Raw genomic sequence first — 22,965 nt, 5'->3', positions numbered from 1 at the left:
AAAACATATCTAGAAACAAATGACAATGAAAACATGACAACCCAAACACTATGGGATGCAGTAAAAGCAGTTCTAAGAGGGCAGTTTATAGCAATGCAATCCTACCTCAAGAAACAAGAAATATCTCAAATAAACAACCTAACCTTACACCTAAGGCAACTAGAGAAAGAAGAGAGAAACCCCAAAGTTAGCAGAAGGAAAGAAATCATAAAAATCAGATCAGAATTAAATGAGAAAGAAATGAAAGGAACAATAACAAAGATCAATAAAACTAAAAGCTGGTTGTTTTGTTTTCCTTTTTTTTTTTTTTTTTTTCGGTATGTGGGCCTCTCACTGTTGTGGCCTCTCCTGTTGTGAAGTACAGGCTCCAGACATGTAGGCTTAGTGGCCATGGCTCATGGGCCCAGCCGCTCTGCGGCATGTGGGATCTTCCTGGACTGGGGCACAAACCCATGTCCCCTGCATAGGCAGGCGGACTCTCAACTACTGCACCACCAGGGAAGCCCAAAGCTGGTTCTTTGAGAAGATAAAAAGTATTGATAAAACACTAGCCAGACTCATCAAGAAAAAAAGGGAGAAGACTCAAATCAATAGAAATGGAAATGAAAAAGGAGAAGTAACAACTGACACTGCAGAAATACAAAGGATCATGAGAGCAAATCTATGCCAATAAAATGGACAATGTGGAAGAAATGGACAAATTCTTACAAAAGCTCAACCTCCCAAGACTGCACCAGGAAAAAATTGAAAATATAAACAGACCAATCACAAGCACTGAAATTCAGACTGCAATTAAAAATCTTCAAGCAAACAAAAGCCCAGGACTAGATGGCTTCACAGGTGGATTCTATCAAACATTTAGAGAACAGCTAAAAGCTATCCTTCTGAAACTATTCCAAAATATAGCAGAGAGAGGAACACTCCCAAACTCATTTTATGAGGCCACCATCACACTGATACCAAAACCAAAGATTTCACAAAAAAATAATACTGCAGAGCAATATCACTGATGATCATGGATGCAAAAATCCTTAACAAAATCTTAGCAAACAGAATCCTACAGAACATTAAAAGGATCATACCCCGTGATCAAGTGGGGTTCATCCAAGTAATGCAAAGATTCTTCAATATATGCAAATCAATCAATGTGATAAACCATATTAACAAATTGAAGGAGGAAAACCATATGATCACCTCAATAGATGCAGAAAAAGCTTTTTAGAAAATTCAACACCTGTTTATGATAAAAACTCACCAGAAAGTAGGCATAGAGGGAACTTACCACAATATAATAAAGGCCATATATGAAAAACCCACAGCCAGCACTTTTCTCAATGGTGAAAAACTGAAACAATTTTCACTAAGATCATGAAGAAGAAAAGATTGCCCACTCTCAGCACTATTTTTCAACATGTTTTTGGAAGTTTTAGCCATGGCAATCAGAGAAGAAAACCAATAAAAGGAATCCAAATCAGAAAAGAAGAAGCAAAACTCTCATTGTTTGCAGATGACATGATATGATACATAGAGAATCCCAAAGATGCTATCAGAAAAATACTATAGCTAATCAACGAATCTGGTAAAGTAGCAGAATATAAAATTGATGCACAGAAATCTCTTGCATTCCTATACACTAATGATGAAATATATGAAAGAAAAATTAAGGAAATACTCCTTTTTACCATTGCAACAAAAAGAATAACATACCTAGGAATAAACCTACCTAAGGAGAAAAAAGAGCTGTATGCAGAAAATGATTAGACACTGATGAAAGAAGTTAAAGATGATACAAACAGATGGAAAGTTACCATGTTCTTGGATTGGAAGAATCAACATTGTGAAAATGACTCTACTGCCCAAAGCAATGTACAGATTCAATGCAATCCCTATAAAAACTACCAATGGCATTTTTCACAGAAGTAGAACAAGAAATTTCACTATTTGTATGGAAACACAAAAGACCCCAAATAGCCAAAGAAATCTTGAGAAAGAAACACAGAGCTGGAGGAATCAAGCTCCCTGACTTCAGATTATACTACAAAGCTGCAGTAATCACGACAGTATGGTACTAGCACAAAAACAGAAATATAGATCAATAGATCAGGATAAAAAACCCAGAGATAAACCCACATGCATATGGCCACCTTATCTTTCATAAAGGAGGCAAGAATATGTAATAGAGAAAATACAGCCTCTTCAATAATTGGTGCTGGGAAGACTGGACAGCTACATGTAAAAGAATGAAGTTAGAACACTCCCTAACACCATACACAAAAATAAACTCAAAATAGATTAAAGACCTAAATATAAGGCCAGACACTATAAAACACTTAGAGGAAAACTCTTAGAGCAGAACACTCTATGACATACATCACAGCAAGAACCTTTTGGACCCACCTCCTAGAGAAATGCAAATAAAAACAAAAATAAACAAATTGGACCTAATGAAACTCTAAAGTTTTACACAGCGAAGGAAATCATAAACAAGATGAAAAGTCAGTCCTCAGAATGGGAGACTGACAAATGAATCAACTGACAAAGGATTAATCTCCAAAATATACAGGTAGCTCATGCAGCTCAATATCAAAAAAAGAAACAACCCAATCCAAAAATGGGTAGCAGATCTAAATAGACATTTCTCCAAAGAAGGTATACAGAATGGCAACAAACACAAGAAAGCATGCTCAACATCACTACTCATTAGAGAAATGCAAATCAAAACTACAATGATGTATCACCTCACACCAATCAGAATGGCCATCATCAAACAATCTGCAAACAATAATTGCTTCAGAGGGTGTGAAGAAAAGGGAACCCTCTTGCACTGTTGGTGGGAATGTAAATTGATACAGCTGCTATGGAGAACATCATGGAGGTTCCTTTAAAAACTACAAATAAAACTACCATATGACCCAGCAATCCCACTACTGTGCATATACCCTGAGAAAACCATAATTCAAAATGAGTCATCTACCACAATGTTTATTGCAGCTCCACTTACAATAACCAGGACATGGAAGCAACCTAAGTGCCCAGTGACAGATGAATATATAAAGAATACGTGGCACATTTATACAATTGTATACTACTCAGCCATAAAAAGAAATGAAATTGAATTACTTGTAGTCAGGTGGATGGACCTAGACACTGTCATACAGTAATTCAGAAAGAGAAAAGCAAATACCGTATGCTAACACATATATATGGAATCTAAAAAAAAAAAAAAAAGGTTCTGAAGAACCTATGGACAGGACAAGAATAAAGACACAGATGTAGAGAATGGACTGGAAGACATGGGGAGGGGAAAGGGTAAGCTGGGACGAAGTGAGAGTGGCATGGAGATATATACACTACCAAATATAAAATAGATAGCTAGTGGGAAGTAGCCACATAACACAGGGAGATAAGCTTGGTGATTTGTGTCCACTTAGAGGGGTGGAATAGGGAGGGTGGGAGGGAAACCCAAGATGGAAGAGATATGGGGATATATGTTTATGTGTAGGTGATTCACTTTGTTATACAGCAGAAACTAACATGGCATTTTAAAGCAATTATACTCCAATAAATATGTTAGAAGAATACCCAAAAAAACCCACATTTTTAAAATCCATAAATCCTTTGCTAACTAAGCATATTCTGTTTCCATATTCAAATAGATTTCTATGAAGACTAAATTCAGATTAGTGTGAACATTTTATCTCCTCTAATTCTCCCACCTTACACATTTGTAAGCCTAACTTGTTTTCTCTTTATCTGCTAGGAGAAAAGGGGTAAAATTTGAGTGCCTCTGCATGTCTAGACTCTCTCCTAAGGAATTTGAATTTAGATAAAAGGCTATAACACCTAAATTGATTAATTTGAAGGTGGAAAAAATATAAATTGTACATTGAAGAATGAGAAATAACTAATTGGATTATAGAGTAATGGTGGAACAAAAATGTGAAGGGTGATTCACTGAATTTAAAAATCAATTGTCACATGTACTTAGTCTACTGGACTATTACCATAAAAGGAAGGGAAAGAATTAAACCTGAAAAGTAAGGATAGGGCTATGTGCAACATGGAGTAGAGGGAACAGCATAATTTTCAAGTCCTGAATCTTCTGTTTTCTAGCTGAGCTTCTCGCTAAGTTACTGAAAGTTTCTTGGTCTCAATTTTGCATTATGGGATGCTATCGTTTACTTTCACAATTGATTGTGGCATTATAGCAATAATAATAGTTAACACTTATCTGTAACTTCTATATGCTACACAAGTTCTGTAAATAATCTATATATTATCTCAATTAATACTAAAGACATCATCATGAAGTTGGTATTATTATTATCACTGTTCTACAGAAAAAGAAACTGAAGTAAAGAGAGGTTACATATAAGTAATGAAACTGATTTAAATTTAGTCAATATGACTTTAAAAAAGTAACTCTGAAAGTTACAATATGCTAAAAAGTAATGAAATTTGGTCATTTGTTGAGACTTGGATGGATCTAGAGACTGTCATACAGAGTGAAGTAAGTCAGAAAGAGAAAAACAAATATCGTATATTAACGCATATATGTGAAACCTAGAAAAATGGTACAGATGAAACGGTTTGCAGGGCAGAAATTGAGACACAGATGTAGAGAAAAAACATGGATACCAAGGGGGGGTGGAAGCTGCGGGGGAGTGGGGGTGGAGGTGGTGGTGTGATGAATTGGGTGATTGGGATTGACATGTATACACTGATGTGTATAAAATTGATGACTAATTAAGAACCTGCTGTATAAAAAAATTAATTAAATTAAAATAAAAATTAAGAAAAAGAAAGTTACAATATGCTTTCACAAAGAACCAAAATAAATGTCCTACACATTGTTGCTTAAGAATACACAATAGTTCTCTGCCTTAAACTTAATATTTGAAAACAAGAGAAATAATAAATTTAACTAATATGTGAAAAAACTCAGAGATAATGTCAGTGAAAGTCCATGCCTGCTAATAAGCCTATAAACCAAATTCACCATACCTCTCTTCCCCCACTAGCCAACCAATGTCTGGTGATTCTCCTCTTCTTGACAATCTCCTTGGGCACTGCCTTATTTCTGGTTCATAAGATTTTGCTCAATTCCAATAACATTTGCGTATTGCTGCCAGAGATTTCTAAACCAAAAACCTTACCATGCTGATGCCTTCCTTAAACATCCTTCAGGAGTTTCCTTTGGCTTCTGGGTTAAGTATAAATAACTCTTTTCATTTAGCAACACTTAGTTAATTTGAAGATTCACATAGCCTTAGACCCAGTAATTTCATACTCGTATATTCTAGATAAACTCTTGCACATATCTATCAGGGGAATTTACAAAACATTCAGTTTAACATTGTACCAGTGAAAAATGGTAAGTGACATTTTTCAGAGCACCGAATATAAAAATTATGATAAATTCAAATAACTGAGTACTATGCAACATTTTTAATGAATGTCTTGCATTTATATAAGGATATAGACTATTTTCCAAAAAATCAAATGACAGTAAAAAGGAAAATGCTTACAAAATAATATAATTGTTTATCATCTACAAAGGGACAAAATGATTATATATATATATATATATATATATATATATATATATATAATTTAGGGTTACATAACTATATAGCAAAATTTTGGATAATTATTACCTGTAGTGATGAGGGAGGAGGTGACTGAAGAATTTTATACACAGGGGATTTTAAGTGTACTTCTAATTTAATTTTTAAGGTAGGTAGCAGGTACATAGTGTTTATGTATTTTAGATCTGTTTGCATGCTTTAATTAGTTAACAGTCTCTTTAAAAATGAATAACTAAAACTAAGCCTAGTAACAAAGGGCCACTGTGAGTTGATCCTTAAATATCTTTCCAGTACTACATATTGACAATCTATTGATGCTAACCCTCCAGTCATGATGAACCATATACAGTTTCTGTACATATTACTCTCTCTCTTTTCTGTATGGTCTACATAAGGCGACCATCCTTTCCATTCACCTTACTTCCGCTAATTGTTAAGGCTCAGCTCAGTGTCCTTTTACTCCAGGATTTTTTCCTTTAAGTCTTTACTCTGGATAATAACTATGTTCTGATTTCTCATAGCATCATTTCTAACTTCTGTGTCAGTTCTTAATTAACTTTGCTTACATTATAAAACCAGTGGAGGTTGGCAAGGGGCCTCTGATCATTACAGGTATTAAGAAACCCAGATAATGGATGCTATAGCTGTACCATTGTAATCACTGTGTCATTTGGACACATTTTCTGTGTCCAAGAAAGTGACATGGTAGATCATGGCTTGGCTCTTTGAACTTCTAACCGGAAGTGGTTAAAGTCACTTCCACTCACATTGATTGACTGAAGCAACTCAGATAATCTCTACTAAATTCAAAGGCAATGGAAAGTATAAGACTTACAATGTGGTTAAAAGGTGAGAACTGATATATATGAGATTTGTGAAGAGTCCTCATGCCTACAAGTACAACAGCATTTTTCCATTTCTATTATAATGAATTATTTACACCCCTGACAAGAATTCTTCTTTTAATCATCTCAGTGTGTCTATCACCTTACGTAGATACATTCAAAATAATACTTGTTGTCTCAATAAGTGTACAGGACCTCACTAAATTGTGCTACCTTTTGATTGATAACACAGAAAGTAATATTTGTGAGTGAACATTAGCATTTCATTATTGGCTTGTTTTCCAAACATATCTTGCTTGATTGACTGATGGTTATGAATCCGTAATTTTTCAGAGCAGACAATATTTAGTTCAGCTTTCCCACAAAGGAATACCTGTCAGGTATTTGCTGGAAAGTGATAAATCTGGTCTATCTATTGTAGTGGTTTGTCTGTTATCTAAGGGTAGGAGTGTCAGTTTCTTTACTTTTCTTGGTATAGATATTCACTGTAAAAATCCACACTTTAGAACGTTTATCTAAGGTGATTGTTCACTCAAGATCATAAGGATCTATCCCTCTTGAAAATGGTTTACCTATTTATCATCCAAAGAATAATGATAATGGGAATAAAATTTTTCCTAAGATATCATATATATATGTATATATTTCTTCTTATATACTTCTTCCTTTTAATAACAATTAATTTATTATGTTGAGAGGTGAGAAGGAATGTATCAGGTATTTCCTTTTTTCCTTTATCCTTCAGAATTATATCTACTTTTGAATCTCACTATTTTAACATTCTAAGGAATTTATGGAACTTGAACTAAGCACTCTTGTCACAGATAACTGATCTAGTGTGTAACATCTTATTAAATATAAATAATAAAAATAAATTTGTATATTCATATTGAAACTCAAATCTGTCACCCACATTTACAAAGGCACAACACAGTTGCATTCTAAACTCTTTCACTATTTACAAGCATTTTAGCATGATCCCATTAATCTAGCAGTAAATCCTATTAACTATACCTTAAAAACATAATCAGAATTAACTACTGCTCATAGTTTTCATTGTTCCCTTTCGTGGTCCAGGCCACAATCTTCTGAACTATTTCAACAGTCTCAGTGTGTTCAACAGTTCTCAGTGTGGTCCTTTTAAAATGCAGCTCAGTAAAATTACAATCATATCAATCCTGTGCTTGAAATCCTCCAATGTCTGTCATTCTCATTCAGAATGAAAAACAGTCCTCAGAGTGGCACTCAAGGTCCTACATTACCTTGCTCCTGGCTAACTTCCCAACTACTGCCATTCTCCTGGCCACCATTCTGCTTTCTTGTTTTTCATTCAGTGCAACTTTTATGCTCTTGGTCTAGGGACTTTGTGTTTTCCCTACTTTGGATACTCCTCTCCTTATCAAATGATTAGTTCCCTCTCTTCCTAAAAATATTTGTTCAACACTCACATTTTGTGAGGAAACCTCTCATATAACATTACCTGATACTGAAATATCAAGATATTCTCTATCCTTTTATTCAGCTTTTATCATCTGATATGATATTATACAGTGTTTTGTATACATATATACATACATATACATTTATAAATATTTTACATATACATAGAAATATAAAAATAAACAAAAATATTATTTGGCTGTCTTCACTAAAATAAAGATTACATAAGGCAATGATTTTTTGCTTTGTTTTGTTTTGTTTTTCACATGTACCTAGAAGACAACCAAGGGCATCATAAGTATTGAAAATAAATATTTGTTTAAATGCATAAATGAGTGGCTAAATAAACTCTTATAGAGTAGATGGGTCGGGATGTTCTTCTCGAGGTATTTCTCTTGGTCCTTTTTACTGCCATTCCTTACACATATCATAACTTGCCACTCATATCAATGAGTGAATTTGAAAGTGTACCAGGGATATAATTTTATCACTGGTCCTGCCTTAATCAAGAGCCCTTCCTATGCACAGAAAATCAGTAGCCTGCCTTCTTTGCTCCCTTCCTTCTTTTCCGTTCATTCACTATGGAAATTAAAACTTCTATTGTTTCTGATCTATGTGGTTTAGGCTACCTTCTTGGGAACATTCTTTTGTACTTAGTGCTGCAGCATTCTGAGTTTTTGCTATAGTGTGTGCATGGGTAGTAGTCTAGAATATTGCTACCTCAGCACTGTGAGATGCCTTATATAGTATGCAGTTCATCAGTGATTCTGAAACTGTGAAGTAAGCTAGTGGGTCAAGCTTTGGTTTTGCTTAAGATCTTGATCAAGCAAACAGGGGAGAATTATCAGACAGCAAACATAAGAGGGAAATTCATAGACACAAGAGCTATAGCTGGTGTATGGTTCTTCCATAGCCTATTGCATTCTAAAATAGCACACAAGAGTTTATCAAGACAGAATGTCAAAGTTTTGGAGAGGACCACTGGCTCTTGAGTTGTGAAGCTTTCAATCTGCTTAATTAGGAAGGCACAAACTCCACCCCAGTCAGCATAGTCAGTAACTTGAATATAAGTCTTGTGGTTACAGCAGTATGAAGTTGTGGAATTTCAGCCTCTGACCTTCAGTTGGAACACCAATCACCTCTCTGATATGATCAAGAGTCTAGGGCATCTACTAGTGATTATATGATGTGGTTTTCTGCCCTGACCTGCTACCAAAGCATTCTACCAGGAATGACTGTCTTAATCACTAAATTGTTTCTGGTTTCACTGACGAGGCCTCATTTCCTAAAACGGTGTGCTCTGCATGAGGCCAACTTCCCTCCCCTGGGAGATTAGGTTCTGGGATCAGTCTATGGCAGTTTAATCCTTATACTTCACTTTGCTTAATCACTTTTCTTTATTATTTTCTTTTAGCACTGTAGCTGAGAGTATTTAGGAGGCTCATCTGGCTATTAATATTGAGAGAGGTTCCATAATCTCATAATAAATCATGTATTGTCCAGCCTGTGCTTTATGGTATCATAGTCTCTAAACATTTTAGGCTTATCTCCATTCTATTTTTAACTTTCTGATCTCTGGATCTTTATATTTTTACTGAACACATGTAAATATGAAGCTCACTATGTGTGAGGCACTCTTTTAAGTGCTTTATAGTTATTGACTCATTCATCTCTTATAACAATTTTATGGTATAAGTACTATCATCATTCTTACTTGACAAATGAGAAAAGTAGGACACAGGAGTTGAAACAACTTCCCCATAGTTCTACAACTAATAAGTCCATAAGTTGACCTGATTATTATAACCTTAGTATGTGGTCTACTAGTTTATTGATATTTCATTAATTAGTTCTTCATCTAAAAAAATTCATATATAAATTTAATTATAATTATTTTACCCACTTTTTAAGAAGGATAAATTTTCCTCAAAGTACACCAGGGTCAGTCATGATTCTTGTCTTAAATCTCCCATCATAATTTGGTTTTGTGAATTTACACATGGATTTCCAGATTCAGAAAAATACATTTTATTTTCCGAGCATGAAAAGATTGTGCTTCCCTTAGCTTAGTTTTTAGACATGTAACTACAGAGAGATTATGAAGATTTGTACCAACACGGTGTCACCAGTATGGAGGGAGAATAAAATGCTGGAAAATATGTATGCAAGAACTTTCCTAAAATTAATTATTTTCTTAGTTTTCCCGGAGATCTGCCCATCTGGAACAATAGACCTAAAAGCTGTTTGGAAAGAAGATAAATATTTTACTGGTGTCGTAATTCCACACTACCTTAAAAAATATTTTCTAGAATATGGTATCTAGTTAACAACATTGGCTAAATGCAATTAAATTATACTACTGATATGAATATCTACTATTGTTATGTAGAAATTTCCAAATATGAAATCCACTTAACATTTCTGAAAATGTAGAATTTAATATATTAACTTTTAATTCATTCTTTTTTTGTTGTTTTCAACATCTTTATTGGAGTCTAACTGCTTTACAATGGTGTGTTAGTTTCTGCTTTATAACAAAGTGAATCAGCTGTACATAAACATATATCCCCATATCTCCCCCCTCTTGCATCTCCCTCCCACCCTCCCTATCACACCCTTCTAGGTGGTCACAGAGCACTGAGCTGATCTCCCTGTGATATGTGGCTGCTTCCCACTAGCTATCTATTTTACATTTGGTAGTGTATATATGTCTATGTCACTCTCTCACTTCATTGCAGCTTACACTTCCCCTTACCCATGTCTTCAATTTCATCCTCTACGTCTGCATCTTTATTCCTATCCTGCCCCTAGGTTCTTCAGAACCATTTTTTTTTAATTCCATATATATGTGTTAGCATATGGTATTTTTCTCTTTCTGACTTACTTCACTCTGTATGACAGACCCTAGGTCCATCCACCTCACTACAAATAACTCAATTTCGTTTCTTTTTATGGCTGAGTAGTACTCCACTGTATATATATATGCCACATCTTCTTTATCCATTCATCCATCAATGGACACTTAGGTTGCTTCCATGTCCTGGCTATTGTAAATAGAGCTGCAATGAACATTGTGGTACATGACTCTTTTTGAATTATGGTTTCCTCAGGGTATATGCCCAGTAGTGGGATTGCTGAGTTGTATGGTAGTTCTATTGTTAGTTTTTTAAGGAACCTCCATACTGTTCTCCATACTGGCTGTATTAATTTACATTCCCACCAACAGTGCAAGAGGGTTCCCTTTTCTCCACACCCTCTCCAGCATTTTTAATTTATTCTTAACTAATTTCTCTTCCAGCATTGAATAAGAACAGATTTTTTTTTTTTTTTTTTTTTTTTTTTTTTTTTGTGGTACGTGCGCCTCTCACTGTTGTGGCCTCTCCTGTTGCGGAGCACAGGCTCTGGACGTGCAGGCTCAGCAGCCATGGCTCACGGGCCCAGATGCTCTGCAGCATGTGGGATCCTCCCAGACCAGAGCACACACCCGCGTCCCCTGCATCGGCAGGTGGACTCTCAACCACTGCGCCACCAGGGAAGCTCCAGATGTGTTTTGACTATCATTGTTTGCAAAAATATTAATTCAGTCACACAGTTTGATATTTCAATAGCTTTGATAAGAAACTTTTAAGTGTTCGGCTCCCATATCTTATCTTTCCTTAATTGGAGTTTATCAAGTATTTCTATTGTATTTAGATTTATAGCTCAAGCAAATTAACATATCTGGATTTAAATTATAATTTAATGCCTTTGACTTCTGAAAATTAAGATGAAGTAAATTAGTTTAAAAACACGTATTTAGAATCCATGTGTATTTCCTATTGAGTTGCAGCAATATAGAAACTGTTGCAGCAAAACCTTGCTTGGCCCATTGCTCTGGGTCAATAAAAAACTACATTATCTTTTTAACAAAAAAGATTCTTCAGCCGAGGGATCAGACCAGGCATTTGAAAAGACCACCCCATCCTTTTTGTTTAACACAGTCAGTGAGTGCTTTACATGGTGACATTCAATGCCAGAATCTCTAACTTTCAATCAGGAAATAAAATTAGACACTTCCAAGGTTCTGTGATCCCCAGCCCATACTCTAAAATCACCTACATGTTTATATTGCAAATTTCTGAGTCCTCAAAGGAAAATTCATTTTAAATGACTCAATTATAAATTACCTAAAGTCTGTCATACAGAGTGAAGTAAGTCAGAAAGAGAAAAACAAATACCGTATGCTAACACATATATATGGAATCTAAAAAAAAAAAAAAAAAAAAGGTCATGAAGAACATGGGGCAAGATGGGAATAAAGAAACAGACCTACTAGAGAATGGACTTGAGGACACAGGGAGGGGGAAGGGTAAGCTGGGACAAAGTGAGAGAGTGATAGTGTATATATGGACATATATATATACTACCAAATGTAAAATAGATAGCTAGTGGGAAGTAGTCGCATAACACAGGGAGATCAGCTTGGTTTTATTCTAGCTTTGTGACCAGCTAGAAGGGTGGGATAAGGAGGGTGGGAAGGAGGGAGATGCAAGAGGGAAGAGATATGGGGATATATGTTTATGTATAACTGATTCACTTTGTTATAAAGCAGAAACTAACACATCATTGTAAAGCAATTATACTCCAATAAAAATGTTAAAAAAATTACAGAAAGAAAAAAATATATATAAATTACCTTTAAAGAAAGCTTAAAAATCAGATAAAATAATACATTAAACACTGCTGTGAATGTGACCAAACAGAAACACTTTTTTGGTCTTGAATCTTTCAGTAAAACTTTTACAATTGAAATATAGTTTATGTACAATATTATGTTGGCTTCAGGTATACTACATAAATATTTGACATTTGCATACATTATGAAATGGTTATCAAGATAATTGTAGTAACCATCTGTCTCTGCACAAAGTTAATAAAATATCATTGACTATATTCCTTATGCTGTATATTACATGGCTATGACTTATTTATTATATAATTGAAGATGCATACCTTTTAATCCCTTTCACCTTTTTCATGTCCCCCACACTTTTGGCAACCACCCATTTGTTCTCTGTATCTATTAATCTGTTTTCATTTTGTTGGTTTATTTTTTTTAAGATTCTATGTAAATGAAATCATTCATTATTTGTCTTTCTCTGCCTGATATTTTATTTTAGTTAGGATAATACCCACTAGATCTATCCATGTTTTCTGCAAATGGCAAAACTTTATATTTTTAATGGTTGAGTAATATTCAACTGTATATAGATACTACCATATTTTTATCCATCATATAAAATTTTGATTTTTATTTTTTGAGGAAACTCCATACTATTTTCCATACTGGCTGCACTAATTTACAATCCCAAAACAGTGTAAGAGGGTTTCTTTTTCTCCACATCCTTGCAAACACTTGTTATTTGTGTTCTGTTGATGATTCTGACATGTGTGAGGTGGTATCTTATTGTGGCTCTGATTTGCATTTTCTTTATGATTATTGATGTTGAGCATCTTCTTGTAGGCCTGCTGGTTATCTGTATATCTTCTCTGGAAAAATGTCTATTCAGGTCCTCTGGATAGACTTCTTTTTTTTGGCTGCATCAGGTCTTCATTGCTGTGCATGGGCTTTCTCTAGTTGCAGCTAGTGGGAATACTCTTCATTGCAGTGCACGTGCTTCTCATTGAGGTGGCTTCTCTTGTTGCAGAGCATGGGCTCTAGGTGTGTGGGCTTCTGTAGTTGCAGCACACAGGCCCTAGAGCATGAGGGCTTCAGTAGTTGCGGCAGGTGAACTCAGTAGTTGTGGCTTGTGGGCTCTAGAGTGCAAGCTCAATAGTTGTGGTACACAGGCTTAGTTGCTCCACGGCAAGTGGGATCTTCCCAGACCAGAGATTGAACCTGTGTCCCCTGCATTGCGTCACAAGAGAAGTCCCTCTAACCATTTTTTAATTGTTTTTTTTTTTTTGATGTTGAGTTGTATGAGTACTTTGTATATTTTGGATATTAAACCCTTATCAATAAATATTGTTTACAAATATCTTCTCCCATTCAGCAGGCTGTCTGTTTTGTTGATAGTTTCCTTCACTGCACAAAAGCTTTTAAGTTTGATGTGGTGAGATCTATTTATTTCTGCTTTTGTTTCCCTTGTCTAAGGTGACAGATTCAAGAGAAATATGACTAAGATCAATGTGAAAGAGCATACTGCCTTTGTTTTCTTCTTTCAGTTTTATGGTTTCAGATCTTACATTTTTCTTTAATCCATTTTGAGTTTATTTTTGTATATAATGTGAAAGAGTAGTCCAGTTTGATTCTTTTTTAGGTACCTGTCCAGTTTTACCAAAATCATTTATTAAGGGGGCTTTTTTTTGCCCATTGTATATTCTTGCCACCTTCATCATAGAATAATTGACCATACAAGTTTGTAGGTTTGTTTCTGGGCTTTCTATTCTGTTCCATTGTTCTGTGAGTCTGTTTTTGTGCAAGTGCCATACTGTATTGATTATTGTAGCTTTTTAGTATAGTTTTAAAAATTTATTTATTTTGTTTGCACCGCATCTTAGTTGTGGCAGGCAGGCTCTTTAGTTGCAGCTCACTGGCTCCTTTAGTTGTGGCAAATATAATCCTTAGTTGTGACCAGTGGGCTCATTAGTTGTGGCTAACGGGCTCCTTAGTTGCAGGTCACTGGCTCCTTAGTTGTGGTACACAGGTTCCTTAGCTGTGGCAAGTGAACTCTTAGTTGCAGCATGCATGTTGTATCTAGTTCCCTGACCAGGGATCAAACTCACAACCCCTGCACCAGAAGGTGAATTCTTAACCACTGCACCACCAGGGAAGTCCCGTTAGTATAGTTTTGAATCAGGGGGTGTGATACCTCCAGCTTTGTTCTCCTATCTCAAGATTGTTCCAGCTTTTGAGGACCCTTGTGTTTCCATACAAATTTTAGGATTATTTGTCCTAGTTCTCTGAGAAATGCCACTGGTATTTTGATAGGGATTGCAATGAATCTGTAGATTTCCTTGGGTAGTGTGGGCATTTTAACAATACTAATTCTTCCAATCCATGAGCATGGTATATCTTTCCATTTTTTTGGTGTTGTCCTCAATTTCTTTCATCAGTGTCTTATAGGTTTCCAAGTACAGTTCTTTCACCTCCTTGGTTAGGTTTATTCCTTAGTATATTTTTCTATTTTATGTGCCTGTAAATAGTATTGTTTTCTTAATTTTTCTTTCTGATAATTTGCTATTAGTGTGTAGAATACAACAGATTTCTGTATCTTGCAACTTTACTGAATTCTTTAATAGTTTTAATGGTTTTTTGCTGGTGTCTTTAAGATTTTCTATATATAGAATCATATCAGCTGCAAAAAGTAAACAGTTTTATTTCTTCCTTTCCAATTTGGATGCCTTTTATTTCTTTTCCTTTTCTGAGTGCTCTGGCTAGGACTTTCAATAATACGTTGAGTAAAAGTGGTTAGAGTGGTCATTCTTGTCTCATTCTTGATCTTAGAAGAAATGCTTTCAGCTATTTACTGAGGTGTATGATGTTGGCTGTGGTTTTGTCATATAAGGTCTTTATTATATTAAATTATGTTCCCTCTATATCTACTATGTTGAGAGGTTTTTTTTTTAAATAATAAATGGATGTTGAATTTTGTCAAAAGCTTTTTGTGCATCTATTGAGATGATCATATCATTTTTATTCTTCACTGTCATCACATTTATTGATGTGTGAATATTGAAACATCTTTACATTCTGGGAATAAATCCCAATTTATCCTGGTGTATGATCCTTTTAATGATTGTTAAATTCAGTTTGATAATATTTGCTGAAATTTTTGCATCTATTTTCAGGTATGTTGGCTAGTAATTTTAAAAACAAAGAAAATTTGTGGTGTCTGTGTCTAATTTTGGTATTGTGTTACTGCTGGATTTGTAGAAAGAGTTCAGAAGCATTTTTTCCTCTTCAATTTTTTTTTTTTTTTTGAACACTTTGAGATAGATAGTTGTTACCTACTCTTTCAATGCTTGGTGAAATTCACCTGCGAAGTCATCCAGTCTTGGACTTTTTTTGTCTGGGAGTGTTTTGATTACTGATTCAGTTTCATTACTGGTAATTTGTCTGTTCATATTCTATTTATTTCTGGTACAGCTTGGACCATTGTATGTTTCTTGGAATTTATTCATTTCTTTTAGGGTTGCCATTTACTGGCATGTTTCTAGGGATTTATCTATTTCTTTAAGGTTTCCCTTATTGACCTATAATTGTTCATTGTACTCTTTTATGATCCTTTGCATTTCTGTGGTGTTGATTGTAATTTCTCCTCGTCCTTTTCTGATTTTCTTTATTTGGGCTCTATCTTTTTTGTCCTGATTGGTTTAGCTAAAGTTTTATTAGTTTTGTTTATCTTTTCAAAGAACCAGTTATTAGTTCATTGATTTTTTTCTCTATTTCATTTATTTCTGCTTTGATGTTTACTACTTATTTTCTTCTACTAATTTTGGCTTTTTTTTTTCTTTCTTTCTTTTCCCAGTTCATTAAGGTGTAAGGTTATGTCATTTATTTGAGATTTTTCTTGTTTCCTGAGGTAAGCTTGTATCACTATAAATTTCTTCTTAGAACTGCTTTGCTGTATCAAATAGATTTTGCATCATTGCTTTTCCATTTTCATTTGCCTCTAGGTATTTTTTATTTCCTTTTTGACTTCCTCAGTACCCATTTTTGTTTAGTAGCATATATTTTGGCCCCTATGTGTTTGCCATTTTTGCAGTTGTTTTCTTATGGTTGATTTCTAGTCTCATACTATTGTGTTTGGAAAAGGTACTTGATATGACTTTAATCTTAAATTTACTGAGACTTGTTTTGTGGGCTAGTATGTGATCTATCCTGGAGGATATTCCATGTGCACTTAAAAAATGTATATTATGCTACTTAGATATAATATTTTTCTATATTAAGTCCATCTGGTTCAATGTGTTATTTAAGGCCAATGTTTCCTTATTGATTTTCTGTCTGGATGATCTGTCCAATGAGGTAAGTGGGGTGTTAAAATCCCCTACTACTACTGTATTACTGTCAATTTCTTCCTTAATGTTTGTTAATATTTGCTTTATATTTAGGTGCTTTTATGTTGTAACTATATATATATATATATATATATTTACAACTGTTAAATCTTGTTGGATTGATCCCTTTATCATTATGTAATGTCCTTCTTTGTCTCTTGTTACAGTCTTTGTTTTAAAATCTATTGTGTCTAATTAAAGTACTGCTATACCAGGTTTCTTTTTATTTCCATTTGCATGGAGTATCTTTTTTAATATCTTGAATTAAGTCTGTACAGGTGTTTAGACATGAGTGAGTCACCTGTAGGCAGTATATTTTTGGGACTTGTATTTTTATTTATTTAGTCACTCTATCTGTTTTGATTAGAGCATTTAGTTCATCTACATTTAAAGTAATTAGTGACAGGTATGTAGTTATTGCCACTTTGTTAATTGTTTCATGGTTGTTTTTGTAGTTCTTTTTTTGTTCATTTCTTCTTTGCTCTCTACCTTTGTGATTTTATGACTATAATTTGTATTATGTTTGAATTCTATACTCCTTTTTTATATTTAGCTATTTTTTTTTTTAGAGTTACCATGAACAAATTTTTCCTTCATTCTGTGGGTGACTTTTTGTTTTGTTTATGGTTACTTTTCCTGTGCAAAAGATTTTAAGTTTAATTAGTTCCCATTTGTTTATTTTTGTTTTATTTTCATTACTCTAGGAGGTGGATCTGAAAAGATATTGCTGAGATTTATGTCAAAGGGTGTTCTGCCTATGTTTTCTTTTAAGAATTTAATAGTATTTGGTCTTCCGTTTAGATCTTTAATCAATTTTGAGTTTATTTTTGTATATGTAGTGTTAGATAATGTTCTAATATTATTCTTTTACATGTAGCTGTCCAGTATTCCCAGCACCACTTATTAAAGAAACTATCTCTTCTCCATTGTATATTCTTGCCTCCTTTGTCATAAATTAATTGACTACAGGTGCATAGGTTTAGTTCTGGGTTCTCTATTCTGTTCCATTTATCTATATGTCTGTTTTTGTGTTAGTACCATACTGTTTCAATTACTGTGTCTTTGTAGTATAATCTGAAGTCATGGATTCTGATTCCTCCAGGTCTATTCTTTCTCAAGATTGTTTTGGATTTTTGGAGTCTTTTGTGTTTCCATACTAATTAAAAATTACTTGTTCAAGTTCTGAGAAAAATGCCATTGGAATTTTGATAGGGACTGCATTGAATTGGGTAGATTACCTTGGGTAGTATGATCATTTTAATAATATTGATTCTTCCAATCCAAGAACACTGTGGAGCTTTCCATCTGTTTGTGTCATCTTCAATTTCTTTCCTTAGTGTTTTCTAGTTTTCAGAGTACACATCTTTTGCCTCCTACAGTAGGTTTATTCCTAGGTATTTTATTATTCTTTGATGCAATGGTAAATGGAATTGTTCTATTAATTTCTCTTTCTGATCATTCATTGTTAGTGTATAGAAATGCAAGAGATTTCTGAGTATTAATTTTGTATCCTGCAACTTTACTGAATTCATTGATGAGCTCTGGTAGTTTCCTGGTAGCATCTTTAGGATTTTCTATGTTTAGTATTATGTCATCTGCAAACAGTGACAGATTTACTTCTTCTTTTCCAATTTGGATTCCTTTAATTTCTTTTTGTTCTCTGATTGCTATGACTAGACTTCAAAAACTATGTTGAGTAAAAGTGGCAAGATTGGGCTTCCTTGTCTTCTTCCTGATCTTAGAAGAAATGCTTTCAGCTTTTCACCACTGAGTATGATGTTAGCTATGAGTTTGTCATATATGGCCTTTATCATGTTGAGGTATGTTCTCTCTCTGCCCACTTTCACATTTATTGTTTTGACATCATATTTTACATCTTTTAGATTTGTGTATTTCTTAACTACTTATCATAAATATGGTTGCTTTTGCCACTTTTTTGTTTTTAAAGTTTTTACCAGCTTCATAAGTGGTTGGTCTACCACCTTTGCTCTATATTTTTCTTTACCATTGAATTTTTTTTTTCCTTTTGTAAGTATCACATTTCTAATTTTGGTCTTGTGTATTCCACTTAGAGAAGTCACATTAACATTTTTTTGTAAATCAGTTTAGTGGTGCCAGACTCCTTAAGCTGTTGCTTGTCTGTAAAACTCTTTATCTCAGTTTCAATCTGAATGTTATCCTTGCCAGGTACAGTATTCTTGCTTATAGAGTTTTTCTTTTTATCACTGAATATATTGCACTGCTCTCTTCTGGACTGCAATGTTTTTGTTGAAAAGTCAAAGCTTGGTCTTATAGGAGTTCCTTTGTATGTAACTAGTTGTTTTTCTCTTGCTGCATTTAAGATTCTATCTTTATCATGATTATTTGCCATTTTAATTATAATGTGTTTTGGTGTGGACCTCTTTGGCTTCAAATTCTTTGCAGCTCTCTTTGTTTCCTAGAGCTGGATCTTTGTTTCCTTTCTCAGGTTAGGGATGTTTTTAGCTATTATTTCTTCAAATACACCATTATTTGCCCCTTTCTTGCTCTCTTCTCCTTCCAGGACCCTTATAACATGTTAGTGTGCTTGATGTGTCCCAGAATCATTTTATATTATCCTCATCTATTTTTTTACTGTTCAGCTTGGGTGATTTCCAATACTTTCCCTTCCAGATTTATGATCTGTTCCTCTGTATCATCTAATCTATATTTTATTGAAGTATAGTTGATTTATACTGTCATGCTAGTTTCAGGTGTACCACATAGTGACTCAATATTTTGCAGATTATACTCCATTATAAGTTATGACCAGAAAATGACAGGCTATAATTCCCTGTGCTATATAGTATATCTTTGTTTTGTTCTAGTGCATTTTTAATCTCAGTTATTGTATTATTCAGCTCTGTTTGATTCTTCTTCATATATTCTAACTCCTGTTAAAATTGTCACTTTATATTCATGCATTCTTTCCCCAAGCTTGTTGAGCTTCTTTATGATTGTTATCTTGAATTCTTTATAGGGTAGATTTCTTATCTCTATTTTGTTTAGTTCTTTTTCTAAGGTTTTATCTTGTGCCTTCATTTGGAATGTATTCCTCTATCTCTTCATTTTGCCTAATTCTCTGTGTTTACTGTATATATTAAATAGGTTGATTAATTTACCTGATCTTGGAGAAGTGGCTTTATGTAGGAGATGTCCTTTGGGACCCAGCAGCACACTCCCATCTATATGCTCTGGTGTTGTCCCTTATGTGGGTTGTGTGCACCCTTCTGTATGGTGCTGACTACTGTGGGCATGCTGGTTATCAGCGCAGGTTACTGGCCCTGTTGATGGCAGGACCTACCTTGTTGGGTGGCTGCTGGCCCACTGGTGGTGGTGGCAGCTGGCTGTGGGATTCAGGGAGCCAAGTGTTGGTGCCAGCCTGCTGATGGAGGGCCTCATCCTGGGGTAACTGGCTGAACATTTTGCAGGGGGAGACCTTGGCTGATACTGGCTTATTAACAGGTGGTGTCATGTCCCTGGCTGGTTGGTTGCAGGGCCCAAGTGAGCCCAGGGCTTGTGCTTCCTTGCTGGTGTGCAGGGCTGGGTCCTGAAGCACCTGGCTGTGGCAACTGAGGGGGCCTATGGTTGATGCTAACCCACTGGTGGGGGCCCCATAGGGGCCCAGGGCTGATGATGAACTTCTTGTTGGTGGGTAAGCCCCCAACATTAATAGGCTAGTAAGAGAACTCCAATATGGGGCTTGTCAGCACTAGTGTCCTTGTGGTATATGATGTTGCTGAAATGGCTTATATCAGCATCTCCAACCCCAGGAGAGTCCTATTTACCTCCTATATCTTTGAGAGAACTAATATCAGCAAGTGGGTCCGACCCAGCCTACTTTTAAATTTCTCCCTCTCCACTAGGACTCAAATAATGTGAAATTTTGCATGTACCCTTTAAGAGTGGAGTCTCTGTTTCCTATAGCCCTCCAATTTTCTATCCACAAGCCCCACTGGCCTCAAAACACAGTGTTCTGGAGGCTCTTTTATCCAGTGCAGGACTCCCAGGCTTGAGATCCCCGATATGGGGCTTGGACCCCTTTCTTCTTGGGGAGAACCACTGTAATGTGATTATCTTTCTGTTTGTGGGTCACTTACCCTGGGGTGTGGGTCTTGACCATACTGCATCTCCTCCCCTTCTACCCACCTTATTGGGGTTCTTTCTTTATATTTTTATTTTGGAAAATATTTTCTGCTAGTCTGCAGGTTGTTCTCATAGATAATTTCTCTGTAAATAGTTGTAATTTTGATGTCCCTGTGAGAGGAAGTAGGCTCCGGGCCATCCTACTCAGCTATCTTGACTATACCTCCATCCACACATTTAGTACTCGGTCATTTTAATTTAAATACTATAAGTCTAGTTCCTTTACCTCATTTTGCAGTGTATTACAGCTTTTCTATCTCCCACTCAATAGAAGCTTAATTTTCTTGCTTAAGCACCATACATCCTAAATACTTCCCCATATGTAATTTCAATGGCTGTTTTATTTATCTTCCTCCTTCTCTTGCATTTCTATAAAATAGTTTTGTTCTTTTTTCCCTAAGTTGATGTCAAACTAAAGAAAAGACATTTCATTTTTCTGAATTTATTAATTCTTTGATAAAATATTTTTAAAATCCTATTATGTACTAGACATGGTTTAGATGCTGTGCCTTCTTCAATAAACCCTACACCTGGAATGGAAAAGCATACCCACCACAAGAGATGATAAGCTGTGAGATCTTTAAAATCAAGGATTATAATTACTCCTACTTATATAATTCTGTCCTCATCTAGACCTTCTTCATAAAGATTATGACAGACAAGGTATACTGAATAAATATTGTCAGTTGATTACAAATCATTCTATAGTATTAAAAGACACTGTTTTATAACATTCTTCATATTAAAAATATGATTGTTTATTTTAGAATGACTACTCCAGGGACAGTCATTGTATCTTATTCACAATGGTAAACTCACCCGCAGACTGATAAATGCTAAATATTTATTTTAAAAAAGTAAACTTTAAAATATGAATGACTGTATGAAAAAAAACGAATGAAAGATATATAGGCAAATCCAGATTTATACCCTACTTTTCTAAGTGTGTATAGTGTTTATTAATAAATTATCAGTGTTTGGGCTATGTGCTGGTGCATGCAGTATCTCATTTACTATTCAAAACAACAGAATATGATAGATATTACAATGTTTATTTCAAAATTGTGGAGAAAATTTTGTTTATTGTCCAAGATGTAGGTAAAGCTGAGTTTCAAATCTTGGTCAGTTGAGCCAAATTCCTATTCTCTTTGTATTTTCTCTCAGTTATTTCAAGAACTTTAAATAAAGAAACTTTGTTCCTAAAACTGTAGAGAGCCTCTAAATGCTCTCCAGTGAAGAAGGGGCAAAGAGACAACAGAAAGGAATGTCATTATGTATTCAACTGCATCAGGCTCAGACAAATGAACTGCAGTTGCACATCTGAGACAGAAATGCCCTAGATTTAGTAATTTAGCACAACACAGAACAAGTCCAGAAAATGATGTGGTTAGAGTATGTGATGAGATAGTCATAAGAGAAATTTTCTTTGTCATGACCCTTTTTACTACCTAAAAACTATGATTACGTTCCCAAATGCTAAACCAGTAATCTATAGAAAATAAGATAGGGAATGAAGCCTGAACTCCTCAAGTGTGACACGTTCTGGGCTATTTGAAATTATACAGTGGTCTTCACACCTTCCTGCTCTGAATTTCAAAATATAGGATTAGGGTTTAACAAGAGAGCATGCCCAACCATGAAGAACATTAGTTTTCCATCTTCTTTTGTAATTTTGAGAACAATTTTGTATGTCATTTACAGATGTTTCTGATGTGCTATTTTTAAACAGGATTTTTAAGTTTCTTCAGGCATAGGAAACAAAGTTGCTTTCATTTACAAAGGAGGCTCAACGGAGTAAGATAATCAGCTTTTCCTGTGTCTGACCAGATACCTCCATCCCTAGTTTCAAGGTCTCCCTCTTTCCTCATCAATGCCTTAATTTTAAC

The sequence above is a fragment of the Globicephala melas genome, chromosome 20 (assembly GCF_963455315.2).
Source record: "Globicephala melas chromosome 20, mGloMel1.2, whole genome shotgun sequence".
Classification (NCBI taxonomy): Eukaryota; Metazoa; Chordata; class Mammalia; order Artiodactyla; family Delphinidae; genus Globicephala; species Globicephala melas.
Note: the sequence above shows the minus strand (reverse complement) of the source record.